Source organism: Cygnus atratus, chromosome 14 (genome assembly GCF_013377495.2).
Source record: "Cygnus atratus isolate AKBS03 ecotype Queensland, Australia chromosome 14, CAtr_DNAZoo_HiC_assembly, whole genome shotgun sequence".
Classification (NCBI taxonomy): domain Eukaryota; kingdom Metazoa; phylum Chordata; class Aves; order Anseriformes; family Anatidae; genus Cygnus; species Cygnus atratus.
In genome coordinates this window covers 7407600-7430828 of record NC_066375.1, presented here as the reverse complement: position 1 = coordinate 7430828, position 23229 = coordinate 7407600, and positions in this window count along the sequence as shown.

Here is a 23229-nt window from a genome sequence, read left to right as displayed (position 1 = left end):
ACATTGCAACACCAGAAAATCCCTTCCCACCTCAGCACATCTACAGCCAAATCGAACAACGTACCTGCAACAAAAACAAACCCAGAGGATAAATCGGATCACACCTGTGGTCCAAGCTCTAGATTCAGCCCAAACATGATTTTCCAGCACAGTTCAAGCATACTTAGGAGGATTAGGTTATCTGACCACGATGGTCATGCTGAGCCTGAACAATGTGAAGAAAAATAAGGCTAACTTAAAACCCTTTGGTAGAGCAAAGCCTATGTGCCTACTCCTTGACTCCCCACTCGGCTGCCAGGGCGTGAAGCATCGTTGAGCCCTATAGATCAGCTATTGACAGGTCTGCAGATCACCTCAGTGCTCATCCTATGCCAGATTGCTTTTGATGTTATATCGACATTTCCCAGCAAGACCAACAAGCCCAGAACATTGTCAGCAGCATTAGAGTGCCACACCTCATCACATCAGTGCTCGGTAACAGAAGAGAATCAGCAGAGGGAAAAAGACAATAAAGGAAAACTTCTGTGGAACCATGGGATGTTTTCTGTGATCCGTCTCACCATCACACTGTGACTGTGTTCCTTGATCAGAGGCTGTGCAGGCACCTCTGTATTAAAATTCACTGAAGAAAGTAAGAGACTCAGGTCTGATCATCAGTGCATGGAAGCAGAGAGAAAGATATCTTCTATCATGCATATTCAACTCAGCAACCTCCCCTGTGCAGTGTTTACCCACTCTTGGTTAAGTGGTTACCTAGAGCCACTGGTTAATCTTATATAGGCACAGGGACTAATGGTATGAATGAACTAGGAATTATAACAAAGATACATGTCGGAGACCTGAAACCACCCAGCTGCAGGTGATCGAGCTCAGCACAGGCTAACTCACCCAGAAGAGAGTCCATGCTGAGCCAAAGTGTCAGAAAAAAGCAGCATGCTGTTGCATTTCACAACCCTTTTTGAGGCTAGCAGAGGGGTTTCTGCCCAGTGCTGTAACCTCCCAGGAAGGCAAACCATGAGCCCCTTGTACTTCCCTAACAGGCATGGAAACCAGAACCTAAACTGGGTTTGTGGAAAGTTCTGTGAATTAAATAATTATGATTTCAGCAAGAAATCCAAGCAGCAATGCAACTCAGCCTCCAGGTTGTGTCCGCAGGTACTTGGTTGTCACTGCCTGGGGTGGTCCAGGAATCCCCCATCAAATCCCTGCCATGGAGCGACCTGGAGGCAGTGGAGTGCTGCACAGCAAAGCCGCCGGTTGTTACAAGACTGGAAATTTTGGACAGTGCTGGAGATGGCCCCAGGCAGCTCGTGCTGTGCACAGATAAATTGATGGACACCACTTGTGGTGCAGATTAACCAGCTGCCTGGATTAACCCCCTGGGTGGAAAGCCTGGCAGGCCCCGACAGTTCCTGCTGCTGAAGTGACCACAGTGTGCATAGGTAACCACATAATCAGTGGGAACCCTTCCTGCAGATGCAGAAGTGGTCACTTAGGATCCATGCAGATGTCATAAGTGAACACAGAGGGGTCTTGCCCAGCATAACAGGTACCAGAGAAATAGAAATTGTTTTAAAGATCATTGTTTTGTTGTGTGGTGATTTTATTTTTCCCCCAATTGTTTCTTCCCATTTTTATTATTGTGCCTTGGCAGGATTATTTACATCCTCTCCTTAAGGTAAATACTGATGAAATGCCCTGGATAACAAGACCTGTTACATGAGAAGAATGTAAGAATGTACAGAATGTGAGAATCTGCGGTGAAGCAGATCCCATGGGGGGCTCCGGAGGAGAGGCAGGTGCTCCAGCTGATGGCAGAAAGAGAAGAGGGAACCTTAAGAGACTCTCAAATGGCACCAGAGGAGTAATTTTGCAACCTGATGCATGAGGATGTAGATTCACAACTATCATTACCATTAGTGACAATCATGTGGATGGCTAAACTCCCCACATACAGCACTGAATATTTACCTCCAAGTGCTCCCTTTGGTCTTATTTCACTCCAAGCCTGGATTGAGGTGCCAGCCTGCAAAGGTTATGCATTTCATAGTTTCAGGCTCACTGAGGTCATGGTATCACATCTCTGACTACAGATCTGGACTGAAGACTTTAAATGCATGAAACAGTGAAGGAAACAGTTGCCTGTAGGATTTCTTTGGTTTCATTCTCATTTTTACTGTAACTAAAAAAATATTCAAAACAAGATAAATTTATTTTCGTCCGTCACCAAAAGATCTCAATTACTTTGCCTGAAGTGCACACACGTACCAGCAAAATGGTAAACAGCCTAGCATAAATGGCAAGTCATATAGAGCTACTCATGTGTAATCCTCAGAGCCCAGGTATCAAGAAATATCATCATGGCAAAAAAAAAAAAAGCATTTCAAGCAGGTAGCCCACAAACCACATGGCCATACCACACAGAGAAACCTGCATAGAGACAGAAATATAAGGAGTGGAAAAAGAGCAATCACTTGGAAAAAATCAGCACCGGACAGATTGAAACAAACTATAATGAGTACTTGAACATAACATCAATGCTAAAATACAGCTGCAAGTGCTAGGCAGAAAACAAAATGCCTTCTGAAAAAAAACTGTGAGAAGTTTAGACATCAAATAGAGACAGTCCATCAGCAGGTAAAGGGTCTCAAGAAATCAACAAAAATTAGGACAAGCTGAGTATAGATTGAATAAGCACATCCACTGGTGCAAGGAAATACAAGTGCCCCCAGTGAACCTGGAAAAAGCGCTTTCTCAGGAAGGCAGCACAGTTAGTATGGATACTGAAATAATAGTATTTAAACCCAGTTCTGATTCCTGTAAAAGAAATGAAAAACAGGCCAACCAATGAATAAAATGAAGAGCTGCATAAGTGTGTTTCTGTACCTATCCAAAACTCTTCAAGGACTGTACAGGTTTTCTCTGACAGAGCTACTAGTAAATCCTGGGACACTTAAGCTGGAGGAGAACCTCTTGGCACTAGAGTGTTTGACAATTACAGGTAGCATGGCTTCCCCTTCTTTTTGTACTACGTGGATTAAAATATTTATATTGATTTTAAATAATTAGACATATTTCTTGTAATCTATACAGCTATATTTGTCACCTGACAGACTATCACTGTTCTGCAAAAAGGTGAATAACCTACTTGGGTCAATGTGTTTAAAACACAATTGTGTTTTAAACAAGTCATATTTGAGCTGTAGCACAGACAAACTTTTAAGAATAAACAAACAAAAAACTGCTCACACTTGTATGGTTTTTCCAAGAGTTTTGGCAAGCAAGTGGTTAGAGACCAAGGTATAATGCAAGCCTGCAGTAGTTACATTAGCAGTGATGATGACTTAGACAGAACAGCCAACCAGCTTTACAGAAAGCATGTTTATTTGGGTGGATTAGGTGTAGATGGCCATCTTCTCAGGAACTAATTAGAGCCCATGAAGCAAAATAGATTCTCTGTGACTAAGGGACCATCACTGCACTCTGCCGCAACTATCTCCACATTTCAGTTTGCTTTCTCCAGCAGAGATGGGTGCATGGTTGTTTAAAATAAATAAATAAATGCCTACTGCTACAAATAACTCGCTGTGCACACACTTGTCTCCCGGGCAGAGGATGATCAAAACAGCAAACAGCATGTGACAGCTCACTTAATGCATTTCATGGTGGTGCTCAGGGCTGTAGTCAAACTACCTACTATCAGACTAATTTAGGTGTCAGAACTACTTCTCTTTGGTGGATGATGAGCAAGCTGCTGTCTGGGAGCCCTGGCCAGCTCCTGGTCCTATCCTCTCCAGGCTCTCCTGAACTCAGGCGACAGAGCAGCTGCAGCAGCTAAGGAAGCTGTTGAGGCTGGTGCAGTTATAGCCCTTGGATGCTCTTGTGCTGAGGGCAGCGTAAAAACCTCACCTGTAAAAACAAAGGGAGAACAGACCAAGGGGCTCATTTCAGCTAAGGGTAGTCAGTCAGTGGTCGGACACCATGGTCCTCATCCCCTTGCTGTCATGGGCCCACCGGAGCCAGAGCCCACCACGTGCTACAGACCATGGCCTCCTCCCCCATCACCTGGCATTCTCTGCTTCTGTAAAATTAATTTGATGACTGAATTAAACTAATAATTGCCTCATTTCCAAGTGTGGTGTCCCAGTACACTTGACTTAAAACAGGCTTCTCTTGGGAGGTGCCAGGGAGATCTAGCTGTACTACTTATGGAATCTGGGCTAAGTTAATTAATTTTTGAGGGAAAATGCTCAATTTCACAGATGGTAGCTGCCTGTTTCTTGTGTAGCCACGGCCACACACAGTCGCTGATATCTGCACTGCCATCAACACCCAAAGTAGCCCTGAGGTCACTGCTAGGGCTTCTTCCAGCAAGCTCCCTGGGGAAGGCTGCTCTTCTGCTCTCTCCACCTAAGGAAAAGGGCACATCTTGGATATCCAGATCATTTCCTACAGGTCAAACCATTTCCTACTGCTCAAACCACTAGGTACATACTGAACCCTGTGTTGCAAAATAAACAGGGGCTCTGATTTCACATGAGATTAGATACTAAGATGACACACAAAATGTAAATGAGCCAGTGTTTTGTGTCTTGTCACCAAGCAGGGTGGATAGGACCATCTCATCCCTACAGCTCACCAGAAACCCCAGCAGGTACTTCAGTCAACAGAGAATGAAACTCAGAAGTAAAGATGCATCTTGGAGCTTAAGGCAATGGTTCATTCTAGACACTCGTTTTCACTAATGAGGCCAAGGACCAGAAAATCCAAAAGCAGAAGAGTGAACCCACCCACCCAGCAGTGGGGCCAGGCAAGTCATTAGCAGTCAGCCTGGTACCTTACTGCAATCCACTTGTGACTCCCATTGGGACACAAAGGAGGGCTCAAAGAGGAGTTCTACTCAGCAATGCTGACATTATAAGGCCTCCAGCACACTATTAGAGTCCCGGTACTCTCTCTAGGACCACATACTGTTATTTCCAATACAGTTGAGCTATGCTTAAAATGAGGACTTGTGAAAGGAACAGGCTACCATAAAAAGAATTAATTTTCTGTACTTCAGATCAGAGCTGCAGCACTCAAGTGAGTCCTTTGGAAATGAATAACTGAAAAGCAATAAACCTATTAAAAGAATAAACTTTTACTGCACCAAAAGGATGAAATAGTGACCTGTCACATGAACAGCTCAGTTAAATGAATACATTTTCTGTTTCAGAAATCAAAGCACATTTGCTAGGGAAATAGACCTTTTTTGAACAAATGCCTCTTTTAGGATTAGGCAAGTTGGAACCGTAGCTCCACTTTACAACATGGCTATGCATTAAGCAGATTTTTACTAGAGCAAAGTTATGGATGTAGTTAGCCAAAAAAATTAAAAGAGGATGATCGGAATAGTTAGGTATTAAAGACTGACTGAGACTATTCTGCATGCAAAGTGCTCGAGCTGGTGCCTTCAGTCGGTGGCATGCTGTTGTTGGCTGGTGCCCAGGATGCAGGGCTTCAGGTTGAGGCACACACTGCTCAAAGACTGGTGCTCCATTTCCCAGGGATGCTGTTGCTCCTGTCTGTTCCTGGCCAGTGATGGCGATGGAGTTTGCACCTCCAGCAAGGGCACATCCATTTCATTTAAAGCTCTGCTCCCCCATTCCTTAAGTGTCACAGCTTTCACAGGTGGTTCTGCCATCAGGACCTCCACCTGCTTACACAGGTCCTGTGCATCAGCTGTCTCTCTCTTCAATATTCTCAATACCAGTACTTATTTAAGTGTGTGCAGTTCTAGAGAAGTCCTAGGATTTCGTGACAAGAAAAAAGTTTGGATTTCCTTCCTACCTGAAGCAGACTGATCAGATATTGTCAATCCAGCTATGTACAGGAAAGTAGGAGGCTCAGGCATTTAAAAGCAAACAGATATTTCTAGGAGCTACAGACATCAGAAAATCATCAGTCAAGTACTCAAAATGGCAGAATAAGCGATGGTTACATGCACTCAAACCCCGCCCTGTGATGGTGAGGGTGAAGTCTGCCTTTCCCACAGCCCACACAAATTCATCCACTCCCCCCACAACAAGATTTTGTTTACCTAGAAATTATGTGTTCAGATTCTTATGAACTCTCACTGCTTTTTAATCTATTGCTTGAGGATTTTCTCTTGCAGGGAGCATTTGACACAGCAAGAGGCAGCACTGCCTGGCAAAACCCAACTTGCCTATTTTTACAGAGGCTGTGTTTGAGCATCCATCAGGTGTGCTGCTCACACAGCCAAGACACGCTGCTACCTGGCACGTTTGGCAGATATCAGAGTGCTGTCTCTCACTCAGAGAAAATGTTTCTTCTTCTGTCGCTGCCTACACGAAGGAGAAACATGAGGAGACAGCCCTTCCTCCTCACACTGCTTTTGTGCTTCATGGTAATGGCATTGCTGAGCCCTACAAAGTCTCCAGCTTGTTCTCGCTCTGAACAGGATAAGGTTCAACATTTTTATTCCACCTGTAATAACATGGAAACTGGTATTTAATTTTTAATGTTGGCTTAAAACCCAGGTGGTTGCTAGGCTTTACTTTTCAGCAAAATCTGTCTCCTTTATGGAGAATTAGAGAGTTCAGGAGTCCAGCACTACTGCTTGCAACTAATGCGTTCCTCCCCCTCTTCCTCTCTCAAATATCCTTTCAATTTTGCTGGACTAAAGGCAAGGGTAAAGTCAGGCATCTGACGGGGCTCCTGGGATACTGCAGGGGCCATAAACCAACAGGAATTAACGCAGGATATATATACTAGGTTATCAAACCCATTTCCTGGCCAGTGCAGTTTAGCAGCCCGTGACACATTCCCGCGTGCTTTATCTGCAGGTCCTGAAGAGAGCTTGTAGCTATTAGTTCTGGTCACTAGGACTTTGCAGCTCTTCAGATGACCTGCAGGCTGGTTTGATCCTACACCTACAAAGGCTATCTTATCTAAAGAAAAAAAAATCAGCATATAAAGGAATAGATAAGATATTCCTGCAGAGTTGAGTCCCCGAGGTTTTAGGGTTTCATGCACTACCAGCAAGTTCATTGTACTTGTGAGATCTGCACATACAACCAGTTTTAAAACCCACATTAGAGAACAGCCTGCTTTTTCTTTGGATTTTCAAAAGGGAAAGATCTAGAGGCTGGAATGGAAGAAGGGGAAGAGAAAAAAAACACAAATAGGACCAGTTCCAAGAATATCAGCTACTTGTCAGCTCTGCAAAATATCTGTTAATTTATAGAGGAGAAGTGTGTAGGTTCTTTCAAAGCCATACATCAAAGCTTTCTCCTATGATACCTAGCTTTATTCAGCCTTCATATTATGGACCAAATTGGATTTCCCTGGTTCCGCATAAACCACATAAGAGTGATGTACACTGTGATTTATTGCTGTAAGTGCTTAAAATGCCTCCCACTAAATTTGTTGTGACCTTATCACACTATTAAAACCCGAAGTAAATAAGTGCAGCGAGTAAAGGTTAACAACACACCAAATAAAACAAACAGCAAGCAGAGGGGATGGGACCTACTCGCTCACATCACTGGCACGCTCAAGGGAATGAAATTGCTGCATGGTCTGGCAGCAGCAGGGTAGAGCCCAGAGAATGAAGAGCCTTAGAAATGGCAGAGATACGGAATGGGTTTTAATTCCCCAGCCCACAGCCCTCCAGCCCACCAAGCACAACAGCCTTGCACTGCATTTTGCAAGGACAAATTTTCCCAGATCAGGCCTCATAAAAGAAAACGGCATCTCTTTCTCCAGCCCAGGCACGTGGGTGAAGAGTAGAGCAGCAGCACATAGGACTACAGGGCTATCTCCCCACAGGGAGCCTGCATCTAGGATCAAAGGCCAAAACCACTGAGGAGAACCCATTACAAAAGCATTAAGGATTACAAGTATTGCCAGGAGGTAAGTAAGCATCTAGCAGCCTTCAAAGATGGGCCTGGTGGAGAGTGTACAATTTATTTGCTTGCATCAGCCAGATCCCTCTTCCTAATCACGGAGAGATGTCCCACCCCATCATACTCAAAACAATGAGTAACAAAACAGGCAGGTTTGTGAAGACCTGGGTGCCACACAGAGCTCTTCACCTTCTCATTGAGGAAGATCCCCTGAGCTACAAACTCCCAACAGTCACAGGGAGGCAGCCTCCACATACCACAAGCACAACTCCTCTGGCTAGCTAAAGCCGCTGAGCTGCTTCCACACAAGGTGAAAGGGCAGAGCTGCCCATTTCTGGAGCAGACTTAAGCCATCAGATAGCAAATAACACATCAACAGAAAAGTTATTATTGTCTCTATTTTCAGCACACCAGTTAGCACCCCTGTCCAGACAGTATTGAATTCTTAAGGAATAGCTGTGCTCCTACACGAAGAGCCTTTAAAGGAGCAAACCTCACACTGATTTGAAAGAGTCATCAAGGACAAATTTACCATGGCAATTTAAACGAGGGTTCGGTCTTTTACCCATGTATTTTCTCTAAAATATTTTTTTCCAGAAGACCACACCTAGGTCACACATACATTCATACCCTTCCAGTACCTAAAAGAGGCTGCAGGAAAGTTGGAGAGGGACTCTTCATGAGGAAGTGTAGGGATAGGACAAGGGGTAATGGCTTTAAACTAAAACAGGTGAGATTTAGATTAGATATTCAGAAGAAATTCTTTGCTATAAGGGTGGTGAGGCCCAGGCACAGGCTGCCCAGAGAAGCTATGGCTGCCCCACTCCTGGCAGTGCCCAAGGCCAGGCTGGATGGGGCTGGGGGCAACCTGGTGTGGTGGAGGTGTCCATGCCCACTGCAGGGGGTAGAACTCGGTGGGCTTTAAGGTGCCTTCCTACCCAAACCATTCTATGATACCTTCTATTGTCTGCTCAGAGATTTACAAGTTACCAAATACCTGAATAAGAATAGCATCACTAATTAGAGAAGCCCTTAAAAAAACATGAACAACATACGAACAAATCCAGATTGACCCAAGCAAGTGAATAGTTTAAGCCACTGTTTGAAATGGTTTCCTTGCTGTTTTCCTGCTGTCTGAGGGAGATAGTTTTGTTCCCAGGTGCTTTTCATTACAACCACCAATTAATTAAAAAAAGGCATTGCACAACTCAGAGCAACAGGATACACATGCTCCAAAAGGGAGAACTTCTTCAAAGTAAAAGCAAAATTATGAAAATAAAAATCATTAAGAAGACTCAAAAAGAGCACTTGAAGTCTCCAAGACAAAAGAAAAAAAGATCTTGAATAAAAGTTGAAGCAGACTTTGTTAGTTGGCCTCTGCGTTCAGCACAATTACAAAAGGTTTCTTGTTCTGTAATAAATATTTCTCTGACATCCTAGGTAAGTATGAAGTTCTGAAAGTTTCCCCAAACATTAAACCGTTTGAATATAAAAACATAATACTCCAAACCATGCTTTCTTCTGATATATCAGTAAAAGCAAGGGAGAGTCAGGTCATTAGAATCTCCTTTTTACTTATTCTAACAGCAGCTGTGATAATAAATTCATTACTTCCATAATTACTCTATTATAATTTAGTAATAGGTTCGCATTAATTTAAAAAATCTTACTATAAGGCATTATCCAAACAAAATAAGAAACAATTAAAATTAAATTAATCTAAAATCCTACTTACAAGGCATTACCCAAGAAAAAAAAATAATATATACCATAAAACATATCTAAAATCCTATTAAAGATGATGACTTGGAGGCCAAAAAACATCTTAGAAGCACATATATGATATAACCAACTTTTTCTGCAGTATTTTTGGAGCGGGAGCAGACAGCCAGACACAGTACTAGAAGAGAGGCCAGACAATAAGAAAGGCAACGAATCTAGCCTCTTATGGACACCACAGCTCCCCAGGGCTGGTCCCAGACCACAGCCCACCACGTTGTTTCAGCCTGTCTCAGCCTCCCAAATGTTTTCTCAGGGAGTTATCACAGCAGTCACTCACTATGATCAGGACAAGCCAGGACTCCTCAGGAAGCTCTTCGCAGGCTCCTACTACCTTCAAGCCTTGGGGTGAAGAAGTTCCTCCTCTAGCTGCAAAGAACCAGCACACCTCCTGCATTCGCCCTATGAGCCGCAGCAGGCTCTGAGTCCTCCCCAGGTGATCACAAGCATCACCTGAGCCTCCCGCCCCCTTCCAATGCCCTTTACCTCCTCACTGCTGGGCTAATCTGACTTTTCGGCACCCTAATCACACACACCTTAGTGGGTTTGATGTGGGTACTGCTTATTCAAAACCAGTGTCTCAACGAAAAAAAAAAAAAAAAAATTTAAACAATCAGCACCCAATGCATGCACCTGCTTTGTTGAGTGTCCATGCACATCTCTTGCAGAAAGCGCAGCAGGTCTAAGATTGTCATTTGTTCCCTAAGGCTTCTGAGATCTTTGTGGCACAATCTTCTATCTTGAATCATAAACTGCTTTATTGTTTGCTACTTTGGGGAGTGTGTAGCTAAGTCCTGCCTTGGACTGCTCTTTTGAATTTCCCTCCTTGAGGTTATAGCAGCTCTTAAATTAAAACCCTCTAGATTTTTTTTGTGTGTGTGTTAAGTATGTGTCAAACTATTCTTGCTGCAGAGATGTATTTTCTCCACAGCAATGGAACTCACTGTGTTAGGGCAAAACAGCTGTGCAACAAAATACAGTGGTAACCCTAATGCACTTCTATAGTATGTCTCAATAACTAGGTCACATGCAGTATTAAGAAAAATGCTACAGATCAGATTCCCATCTGCCATGCCCCAAAGAGGATCTAGGTTCTAACAGAATCATGGTAGATGAGTAACTTGATCCCAGTGTCTAGTTTTACATTCGAGAATGTGTCCATGTTCAGAAACACATTAAAGCAAACACTTAACTCTACGCTTGTCAGTTAACTCCTGTCTCTGCTTTCCAGAAAAGAGTCATTTACTGCATTTCATCTGTTCAGTTCCAAAATCCTCAAATTCAGCTGCAAAAAAATGGAACCCCTTTGATCTCAGATTGCCGCTAATTCATAATTGATAACCCAAGCTGGAAGGAAGGGAAAAGCTTCGTTCCCATTAGTCGTTCCATTTAATATGTTCTGGTGCTTCAATTATGCAAAACCCAACTTTAAGGGTCTGACTGCCTTCCAAAATGTGAGTCAGTGGAGGAAAGAGAAAAACCCAGATCAAATTATTCCAGCTGTAAATCTTTGTAATAGCATAGATGTCATGAGAGTGACATCCAACATTGAACAATTCTGTTTGTTTTCTGAGCTGTTGCTTTGTAGAATTCCCAAGGCATCCATTAATGACTTCAGAGAGCTCAGCAGAGAAGGACTCATTCTCCCCCACTTACATTTTTTTGGTCAGGTCATTATGCTGCTTGCTGTAATGACCCTTTTTGGCTCAAGGCACTAAAAGCCTTGGAGTAATATATGTCCTGGTAAGTGAGAAGGAATAATTAACACAAGTTATTTTGTCCTTTACTTTGGAGAAGGCAACTCAATTCTTTCTGGAGACATTTAAATTATAAATGTTATGAATATGAGTGCAATGAAGAAAACAGTAACATGCAGACAATGCTAGGCCAAAACATATTTTTCTACTGGGAGACTGACAGAAGCAAAACTATGCAGCAGGGAACTTGGTTAAAATGGCACAGGTGTATTCACCACCTTGCATAAATAACCAGCAATGAAAAATATTTATATGGCTGTACCTGTGTTTTGTCACACAGCAGGCTGTTTTGCTTAAAGAAAAGTCAATTGATTTATTGGACAAAACTCTTGGACGAAACTCTTGGACAAAACTATACAGCCATATAGCAAACTCCTAGGAATCAGAGGGCAATTAAAGAATGCAATTTTACAGGTGCAGTTTAAACAAGGTGAACTCATTTGTTACACAGGATGTCCCAGTGATTACCTGGATTACCTGTAGAGGACATTTAGGTTTGGTGGTTCTCCAGAATTCACCCAGACTAGCACAAAAAGAAAAGATGTAATTTGATTTCCTCTTAGTTTGTGCTAAGTGACTGCTGGAGGTCATGCCCTAGGAAAATGTGAACTCCAGTAGAAGGTTTTCCTGAATTAGGACCATGATAAAGTCTCTTTTCTGGAGGTCATCACTATTTTTTCAGGGTCTTATAGGATCTCTACTCTGCCTGTCACTGATTTTCTAGAAACTTCATTCTCTTCCAGACTTCTCTTCCATCTGTGAGACGTGGTCAGCAGGTTCTAACACCACTGAGGAGTCTGGGAGATATGCAGACAGTGCAATCTGAATAAGCTTCCTTTCTGTGGTAAACTATGCTTAAGAAAAGTTTGCAACAGAACTTCACATCCTCTCTTTTCTTTTTTTATGGTGAATTTCCCATAGTGACAGAGTAAAGTCAAAACCTTAGAGCAAATGGAGGAAACACCCTCACTTGTGCTTACTGTCAGAACATGTCAAAGCCATCACGTCAACATCCTTGCATTTTCTGTTACATCTTAAGGGCTAGGCAGTTAACCTTTTACAATACAGAATCTATTGAGTTCTCCAGGCTTCCCTTGCTTTGCTCTTATTTCCCTCATGAAACCTCATCAGTACTTGGAAGTTGTGGGGTAGGCCACATCCTTTATAGATAACCAGATGCTAGCCATCCTCACATAGGGCTCTTTCCCTCTTTCCTCTTTGCCATGTGCTGCAATCCACCTGCTGTTACTTTTGCCCTCCTGGCATTCTTTTTCCCAACAATATTTCTTCGTATTTCTCAAGGGAAAGATATGCCTCAGCTTTACACCAGTTGATGAGAGCAAGAAACTTCCTGAGGCAGCCCGGGCCCTTCCCCAGACCAGCACAGGGACCACCCTGCGCCTTGCTTGGGTTTGGAGCTCTAGCAGACTTTGGGAATCATATCTTGTGGCTAGCAGGATTGGGGCCTTTGATCCAGGGCCAATTCTTTCCTTGTGCTTTGCCTCTTCTGTTTTGCTGCATGTTCTCCTGTTGTTTCTATTTTTTTCATAGACACCCGGCAAAAGAAAAACAACTCTGCACCTCACAGACATTTTAATAATTCATACTCAACTTCAGTTCCTGAAATTTTAATAAACAAGTGCTTATTAGAATACAATAATTTCCTTTTAGAACAGGCAGTTTTTAAGGAATGAAATAACAATAATTGCCTCTAAGAGTGTGTATGAATAACAAACATTCAGTCCTCCTGGTTTTGTTGTTTAGTTCATTTGCATGGAAACCTTCCCCACTGTGCCCCTTGCCTTTGCTTTAGCAGAGATTCTGCTTTTAATTGGACACAATATTCAGCTGGGTTCAAACCAAAATCTGTATGTAAAAAAGCTATACATAACAACCAGCTTATCCTGGAATCCATTAAAAATATCAAGAGAGTGTCAAATGAGATTATTTCAAGCGCTCTCCTGCATTCATAGGAAAGCAGATTTATTGCACTTGCAGAGAAGTTCTCAGGTAAGAGAGATGTAGGTGATAGCATTGAGTCCTCTTGGTTCTTCTTCCTGCCTACAAACTTGGGGTGAAATATGAACAAATGTTTTCATTCTAGGTGAGGATTTTCATTATTTCGTTCACTTAAAAAAAAAAAAAGCTGTTTTCACATAGAGCAACTTTCATACGCTCCCACTCCCACCAAGAAAATGGATAAGCAACATGGAGACTTTAGGTTTCTCCTTCTAGCACTTCATAGGGGAAATTTCCCTGGAAGAAGAAACCCAGCCTTAACAAGATAACGATTTTTTTGTGTGTAGAAAAGTCTTGTAGAACTGTTTAATGGAAGAGAATATGGGGGAATAACTTCAACTTTGGCAGCAGGGAAAAACAATACCTTTACAAGTCAGAGGCACGCTCCCTAAGGATATGTATGGATTTTTGAAGGGCAAGTCCTTCTGTGAGGCTTGTCTTGCTGGCTGCCCCACAGTGACCTCATAAAGCATTCCCAGAAGAGTCCTTGAAGTAACCAGGCTCCAGCGTGACTCCCACGACAGCCCGCCCCCCCAGAGAGGATGTACACCTAGCTCCTGCACTGCTAACAGGTGTCAGGGTGAAGCAGCAGCATATTCTCCTGTATCAGGTAATGAATAGCCTTTCAATTTTGTATTCACAGCTGTGCATCTTCCTTTGGACCACTGAGTACAGCTCCAGCTCAGGTTCTTGGTGAAAGGTCTGTGCTCGCAGAGGCCATGATTAGTGGCCAAATGAAACAGTCTCAAAATCGCTAACTTTATCCCATTTTACTGACGATCACACTCCCTTAAGTGTTGAAAGTTTGTTGATCCCAAAGGTTTGGGACACTAAGCAGAAGTTACAGAGGTCAAGGTGTTTTTCTTTAAAGCCTTGTTTCTAGTTGCTTACAACTTTCAGCTCCCAAAATAAATGAGCTGAAGTTTGGCTCTCTGTAGATAAAGACATTTGCACTATACCAAAAGGGTTCCTAGAGTTCAGAGCAATTCCTCTGCACCATGCGGTCTTCCTGTAAGAATTAATCACTGGTAAAGCACAGTGGGGTCTTTCGGTGAAAGGCGCTAAACAAGTAAATTGCAATTTCCTCATACAAATTCCACTTTTCAAGATTTTTTTTTTCCTATGAGAGAATTTAAATTAATTGAACGTTAATATGGCTCAGTTCTAAAGCAGATCCTTAGCTGATATAAATTAACATAGCTCTGACTCTTTTTTTCCTAATCCATACCTTCTTGCCAAGCCAGGAATGGATCTTTGGTGAAACATAACCAGGACAGCTACAGTTAGCAATAAATGCTTTTCCTTCAAGAAGGTTAAGGACCCAATTTCTTTTGATTTTGGTAGTACTTGCTCCAGGTCTAGAAGAGGAAGCAGAGTTTTATTTCAGTATCCCAGACTTTGTCCACTCTTAAATGAACTCAAGCATTTATAAGAGCCTATGGCTTGTGGCTTCTCCCAGCTCATTTTCCCTGGTGTATCATCATAGAGCTATGCAGGGAAAACATAAAAATAAATAATTAAATGAATAATGACCGTGTTTGGATCTAACCTAGTTTGGGAATCCCTAGGATGCAGCAGAATTGAACTGGCTACCCAGTTCCAGCTGTGTAAAAAAGCCCTGGCTTCTTTTTAAGCTTATTTATATACAGATCAAACAAACAGACTTCCAAGTGCTTTCATTTAACTTTGATGCCAAACTTTGATGTCTTCTCCATTTACAGTAATCATTTTTATGTGCACTTTTTTTAGTCCAAAATGTTACACATAAAAAGACCAACTTCATTTGAAATATGCAGCATTTTTGCTATTCAAAAACTCTGCATTTTTAATTTGTTTCTTATCAGCAGAGTACTTCTGGGGCAAAGAAAGAACATCAAGTTTTTAATGCCTTTCAGTTGATTTAAATTAATATTTTATGTTTGTATTCAAAAGAGCTGGCTAATAGAAGGGCTCTGACATTTTTTCCAGACTTTTTCTGGCATGTCTTATATGAAAAGCAATGGTTATTTCTCAAACGTTTGGTGCTTTATTCCATGATGAGTCCCCAAAAGATGACATTTCTACACAGTTTAATCCACTAGGATCATTGCTCATAAGCCCTGTGCCCAGACTAGAGAAAAGCAGTACCCCAGTGTCTCGAGAATAATATATCAGTCCTTTGCTTTAAATGTAAAGGCCTATTTTTGGGTGCTTGCACTCTCTCTTCCCTTCCCTCCCCCCAAAATAGGGTAGCATTTTGCTCCCTATTTCTGTATTTCCACCCAGCCCTTTTCCAAGAACATAGAAAGTCAGAGATATGAATGAAGCTTTTAATGAAAAGGGAGCTGAATGATTTCTATTGCATTTAATAACCACTTCATCACTGTCACTAGATGAAAGTGCTGTATTGGATTCCATAGCTGACAACAGTAGTGGGGCAGAGGATAGTCTTCAATTAGGAAGCTATACCCCTCTCTGTTTAAAACTGTTGGAGGAGGGCAGTTTTTGAATTTAGCTTTTCACTGCAGAACACTCTAGCTAGCTCAGAGGCCAGTAGCAGTCTAGCACCAGCAGGATGCAGCTCAGCTTGTACTTATCACTGTATTTATCAGAATTAAGGTCACAGTGATATCACGGTCGTATTGCCCAGGAATCCTCAAAGATTCTGCTTGAGAAGATAGTAGTGCGTGACTGCTAAGGAAGCTGAGAACTTTTCCAGCAGGCTATCCAGAAACTGGCTGAGCTTTTTCTGCTGTACAACTTAAAGACTCAGAATTAACCTATAGGAATTGCCAAACACAGAGACAAACCCTGGACTTCAGCAAAGAGAAACAGCTCTTTAAGTTCGGATTCCTAACATCCTACTCCTGTGTAAAGCATAACAACTAACCTCCAACTCACTGAATCAAGAACATACCTTCAAGAGGAAGAATTGCTACTTTTACTGGCATACTCACATACCGCACCAAACATTTTCTTCCTTTGTATTCATGTATATACTGTTATAGGCTTAAACTTCCCCATAGGCACAACTACTCTGAGAATTCAATAGGCACAGAAACCTCTTTTTGAGATCCTCAGTTGAAACTCCTGGGGTCAACCCGGACCGGCTGTGCAAATGAGTCAGCAGAAGGTCACCACCCTCTTATGCAAAGTATTAACTATGATGCTCTGAGGCAAAGAATTTTAGAAATGCTCTAAGCATTAAGTTTCCTATCACTTTGGTTAGCAGAAAGTAACTGAACAGCTCAGAGAGGATTCAGCATGCATATAAGCTCTCAGGCTATTCCTACTACAATTATTATGGTCACTGACTGGGTCTACAAATAAAGTCTAGAAAAGGAGGGAACTTAGAGAAGAAATGTAATTACATAGCTGAGTCCCACGCAGCACAGACCACTGCGGTGTTATCACCACATCTTTACAGAAATAATCCGTTTAGGCCATTATCCAAGAGGATAGAATACAGGGGAGAAAGTTTTCCTCTCTAGGGCAGATGAAGGAGGAGAGCACTGAGAAGCAATCATTAGTAAAATAATTGGCTGCCTGCTTTGCACAGTTGCCACAAAATGTTTGTGCTGTCAGTGCCACGAGTGTGCTGGCCTGCCAAAGTCAGAGCTCTGCCAAGCCTGCTGCTGGGGCTGCTGTTGCATTTCACCTTGTAGGAATATGATGCACCCCTGGATCATCGTCCCTATTCCCCTGCTGTTCCAGGCATGACATTGGGAAAATATACTATTGGCCTCCTTCCGAAACCTAGAATTTTGGCCCCAAATATAACATCTCAAACCTAGTTTTAAAAAGTGGAGGTATTATGCTCTCTGATAAAGGATCTGAATTAAATATTTAAAAAGTATTAATGTATTGAGTATATTTTTAAATGTAATAATAAGTCAGTAGTTTCTGTATCAGAAAACAAGAAATATTTAAAAAGTAACTTACCAGAGAGAAATCATATTAAAGGATAGAGTCTAGCAAGGAAAGATGTGCACTGCAGAGTAACTTATTTACATGCTTCATGTGTAAAGAAAGCTACTCAGAACACAATCCTCAAAGATGCTGCAGGCGCCCTGCAAGTTACGGTTTCAGTGGTGTTGAACATACTCAGCACATTGCAGGATTTACCTCTACTGGCTATCTGATCCAAAAGCCAAACTGTTAAATTTACAAAATCCCTGCATGGTAGATCAGGACATGAGAAGATTGCCTACGTTGCTGAGACATTAAGATTATCAAATGAATAAATCTAGCAGAGATAGATAAAACAAATACCCATTAAAAATATAAATCTCTCAACACTAGCAAAAGAAATGCATTCCCAACACAGACTCTGAAAATCTTCAAAAAGGCAGACATAGCGAGAATCAGAACAGATGGAGAAGATGAACACTAAATGCTTTCCAAGCATCCTTCCCCACAAAAGTAGAGAGCATAGCAAAAGAGACTGATAGCAAAAGAAAAATAAAAATTAAGAGCATCTTTGAAAATTCTAGGACTTGAGAACAGGTAGGAATCTCTGCATTGAAACGTGACATGCTACAGACCTTTGTAGCTATTTAGCCAATAGTTTAGCTGGTATTGCCTTGTTCTCCAGCAGAAATTGCCACAGACTTTTTTAGGTAAGAAAGGTGTAACTGTACCACACCCCTTCCCCTTAATCTTGACTCCAGGCAGCCCATGATAAACCCAAGTTCCACATCATTTTATCCCTACCACCCTTTGCTGACTTTGAGTCACCTTCCCCTTTTAAGGGCACTACATTTCCAGTTGTTTCACATGCAAACGTCTCCAGGAATGTCTCTTGGTCGAGAAAGTGTCATTTGTCTTCCCTCACTCAAACGTCTACAACCACATTTCTACATTTACCTAATGCCCTGGCCACACTTAGGATAAAAAACTGAGCAACAGTGTAATTTTATTTTTTTATTTAAAATTTAATTTTAAAAAATAGTGTAATTTTTGCTTTTTTTAAAAGGTCGCTGCCAGCAGATCTCAGGATGCTTCCACAATTCACATGAACAGGGCAGACAATACATAGCTAAAGCATAGGCACAGTTATGCTATTATAACATAGTTCTGCTACTCTAATATAACCTCTACATAGAACACATCCCCGGTGACTGAACTTTTCCAGCTCGAGGTTCAATATTTCCCATTCGTCGTCTTCTTGCAAGAACCATGCCACAGGTTCAGGGCACGTCTGTCACAACACAGAGGGCTGCAGGTTGCTGCTTGCTGCCTGTGCTCTGAGCTGAGAGAACATAACACGAACTCATTCACGGGCCTTCAGACAACCTCACCCTTAGCAAGGCAGGTTCTTCTTTAAAGGCAGAGCAACATTTAGTCTTACTGAACTGTAACACATTCCACCTGGAAAAAAAAAAAAAAGGACTTTTAAAGAACAGGAACCATAAGGAAGAGCTGAAAGCTAAAGCCACGTAAGTTATAATAAAATACAATGACAAAAAAAAAAAAAAGTAGTTGCTGAAAAAAGATGTCCTGAGAAGCAGATATCCCATCCTCCATTCTGCACCACCACGGAGCTCAGCTGCATCTTCTTTCTGTTGAGAGCTTCTTTTCTGATTTACAGCCCTGTAAGAACTTCCCAGTACTCTTTACTCCGGGAGAGATGGTAGCAGGACGAAGTTCATTATTAATAACTTAATTAGCTATTTGTGGGAGTTTCTCTGTTTGTGCCAACACTACCTTCGGAGTTTTAGGACACACGCTGTGTAAGGGGAAACAGGACTTGTATGCATGCTCTCCAGCTGTTCCATTACACCTGATTTATAGCATGACACTACTTGTTCTAGCCCATAACCTTGAGCTTGTAAACTACACAGGGGAAAATTTACTAACTACTGAGTTCATCTTAATGCACTATGGGGAATTTTAAGCAGGGAAAACTAAGGCAAGGAATCGGGGACATCTAGAAGAGCTGGTTTTGAACAGCAATACTTTAATGGCCCAGTGCAGCGTGCTTCAGAGTCCACTCCATTTTCTTTTAATTAAAGCTTTAATTTACATGGCCAGCATACGGTAAGGGCCTATGTTTGTCTTCCTCTGAAGAAGATAATCGATAGGAGAGATGTAGACACCTTTCACTACTTCTTAGCTGCACACATTGACAGAGTTTAACCACAATAGCGTGTACAAATGCTTTTATTCCACTCTTAGCTAGCCTAGGAGTTTGATTAATAACAGAAGCCAGAAAACTGTTTTGCAGCTCTTCTATTGGGAAAGAAAGAAAGATCATCAGCCACAAAACAAAACAATTTTCTGATAGTAAAGGAGTCCTCATTAGTGTATATAGCAAAGCAATGAGAGCTGGAACACAGGTGCCAAAGGTACTTACTGCAATTTTGGTGAGCAACCTAAAAAGGAGCAGGGAGTTGCGTGAACATCAGGTAGAATGCGAGCCAACACCACTCTCTCCTCACAGACAGAGCAAACTGCATACTTGGCTCCATCAGAAGCACGGCCAGCAGGCTGAGGAAAGTTATCCCCCTCTAGTCAACACGGGTGAAGCTGTGCCTGAAACATCGAATTTGGTTTTGGGTTCCCGGCAGCAACAGAGAGAGAGAAACTGGAAAGTGTACAGGTACGAGGCCTAGAGCGCTGGGTTTATGAGGAGAGGCTGAAGCTAGGCACGTTCATCTGCCACAAAGGTTAACACGATGGTCCAATAGCAACAGGACAGTCACAATGGGAGAGTAAACCATGTCATGGTAACACCAGGCAACAGAACAAAGGACAGCAACAAAGTACAGCTTGGGAGATTCAGGCTGATCTTTGCAAGAAGTTTGCATAGAGAGAGCAGCACAGTATCAGTACAGGCTACCAAGTGGCGGCTGGATTTCAATTTTTGCAGGTTTTCCGGTGTTGTTAGACAAAGACATAGGTGACCTGATGTAGTGTTGACAATGGTCCCACTCCAAGCTAATTTAAAATAAAAATACCACATGAATCTACAGTTTAAGGCTCCAATTCATTATTTTTCATGAAGGGAAAAAGGGAAAAAATCTAGGTTCACGTATGACAAAATTAATTCTACCACACAAAACCCAACAGTTGTAATATTGAGCAATACACAGCAGCAGCACTCACACATGTGCTAGTTAATCAGATGCTCTGCCCCACATTGCCTTTAATTGCAAGAACGCTCAGTTCTTCAAGTGTATTTCATACTTTCAGGTTCATTTCCCCAGTTAATACTCTGAGGTGGACACATAATTCGCCCAATATAAAGCTACACTCTCCTTGGCTTGTTCTCCTCAATGGCAGCCTGCCCTCTGTATTAGTGTACAACTTCCTTGAAACAACAAGAGAGCATTGATGTTATAGAGCAAATATAAAATTAGCTCTGCAGTTGCTGACTAATCCCAAGAGATATCTTGCTCCTGAAACTTTCCCATCCTTACAAATTATTTTCCCTAGGTAAGGCCCCAGCACACAGTAACTGGTGTGATTATTATTGCTATTAGTCTTATTTAATTTAGTTAGTAATTATTTTAAATTACAAGACTGAAATACAGCTGGATAGCTGTCATTCAGCAATAAAGACTCATTCTTTGAAAAGTGAGAAATAAGGTCATTTTCAAGAGAACAATAGATCATGTGGTAAAGAATGTCACTTTGTTTACATGGTTCATTGAGGATATTAGGAGTAACCTTATTCCCATTTAGAGGAGAATTCTGTTTGCAAGTGACCTTCCAACATCCCACTGATGGGTTTTCACGGGGATTGACAGAAGGCAAAGAGCAATTCCTATTGTTCCTATGCTCCAGTGAGTGAAGGATTTCCCAAGCAACTCTCAGCAACGCTGAGGTGGCAGTACTGCTAGCACAGCTCTCATATTTGTGTAAGCAAAGCTAATCAGAAGATCTACGTTGAACGACCTTGGTCTAGCCAAGTTCATGTCAGGTACCGCAACACAGCTGTTTTAACACCAGGCAGAATAGGCCTGGCTGCTCATTTACCATTCTAGCCCTAACACAGTCCAAGATCAGGGTCCAGTCATGGTTTATCACTCTCATATTTATCTTCCATGTTTTTGAGAAGGCTGATGAACACTTTAAGTTCAAAGGTAGATTTAGGAAGATACATAAATAATCTCCTCAGTAATTGCTCTGGAGTTCTAAAAAGGAAAACAAAACACATACAACACATACAGGAAGACATCAGGTTGACTGAAGTACTTTGACTTCCTCATTGAATGCTTTAAAATGTTTATGTACAAGCCCAACAGCAGGTTTTTAAGTTTTCCTCAATTAAATCTCACATTGCTGAGCACAGCTCACAGTTCTGCTCTCTTCAGATTTCCCTGAAGCCTTACTACACCTTCACACATACTTGCTCCTCCTCTTATTTCTGCAATATCAGCACATACACAAGTGGTGAGTTTACAGTGCCCCCAGATGTTACCAACAAAATTAGCATCAAGTAGAGGCCTAGGTGCCTCTCCTCCTCGTGTTTGGTGACAGATCATTTAAGAATGCCCTTTTATCGGGGGGCACAGTAATAAAAATGATTATCGTCTGATAAAGTACTGTTAACTGCAACAAGTCTTTTTTTCTGAATCCATATAAAAAAATCTAACTGAAGACATACTAATTACTAAGAAAACACAATAAAAAAACATTTTATTTACATAGAAAACTTGATGGTATAAAGCTTTATCACTCGATTTTACTAAATTTTTATAAAGATTCAGGCAGGTTCCCATACCAATGCTCTGGCGCACTCATCACTGAAAACACTTCAGACGCTCTTACCCTCCTACAAGTGAGACAGGGATCAAGTCAGTTCAAGCTCCTTATCTCACAAATCTCCCATTGTATTGTTACAGCCAAAGTTGGGGAGCTTCTTTAGCCAACACCATAAGAATCCACTGTGGGTTACACACCTTCAAGGAGGAAGAAAAGTGTACTAAGGTGGGGGGGGGGATGAGAAGTCTGTCAAAAACAAATCCTCCTACTTTTTGTTTTGAGGGAAACAGGAATGACGAGCAGCCAAACTAGAATGCAAGCATCCTGCCTTTTGCCTGAAAAATTTTAGAAGACCAAAACTGTTTGACTAAAGGAGTGTCAGGGTCACCTGCTGTATCATGAAGAAGCTGGAAAGGACAGTCACATTCTCTCTTCTACTTCAGTTTTTAGAGAAAACTAAAGTAAGGAATATCCATGTATGGATTCAACCTTGTCTGGAGGTCAAGAAGGGATCTGAAGGGAAATCTACAGTATGCAGTAGGAAGAGGCACTGGGATAAAGTATCTGGGAGCCAGGTTCTACATGCTTAGATGACAAGCACTGTTAAGCATGGATTATTTTGCAATTCTTTAATGTTTTCCCAAATCACTGACTTCCCTCAACCCCCCAGAATAAAAGTAATGAAAAGTTTGCTACAACTTTTAAGAGACTCAGTATGGCAAAAGAGTTAAGGGCAGCTGGCAAAGCAAAGTGCAGCTGTTTATCATAGCATACCAAAAACAGCTCCTCAAACACATCACGGACTACAGAAGTTTCTTCCGTCTCTCAGACACATCTTTCAGAGAAAAGTTACTAAATCCCTGCAATAAAACAAGTAATGCTTCTGTAAGTGCACTACAGAAAAAAAGAGCGCAAGTAAGCACCTGTTAGTGATATGAGCTATGTGTGTACTTCTTGTGTAACTTCACAATCCCCTAGCACTCCCTTTTCTTTGGTAGCCCGAAGAATCAGTTGTATGCCACCTAAGACAGCAAAGAATTTGTTTCCTTATGGGAACTGTCCCTTGACCATCATTCAAG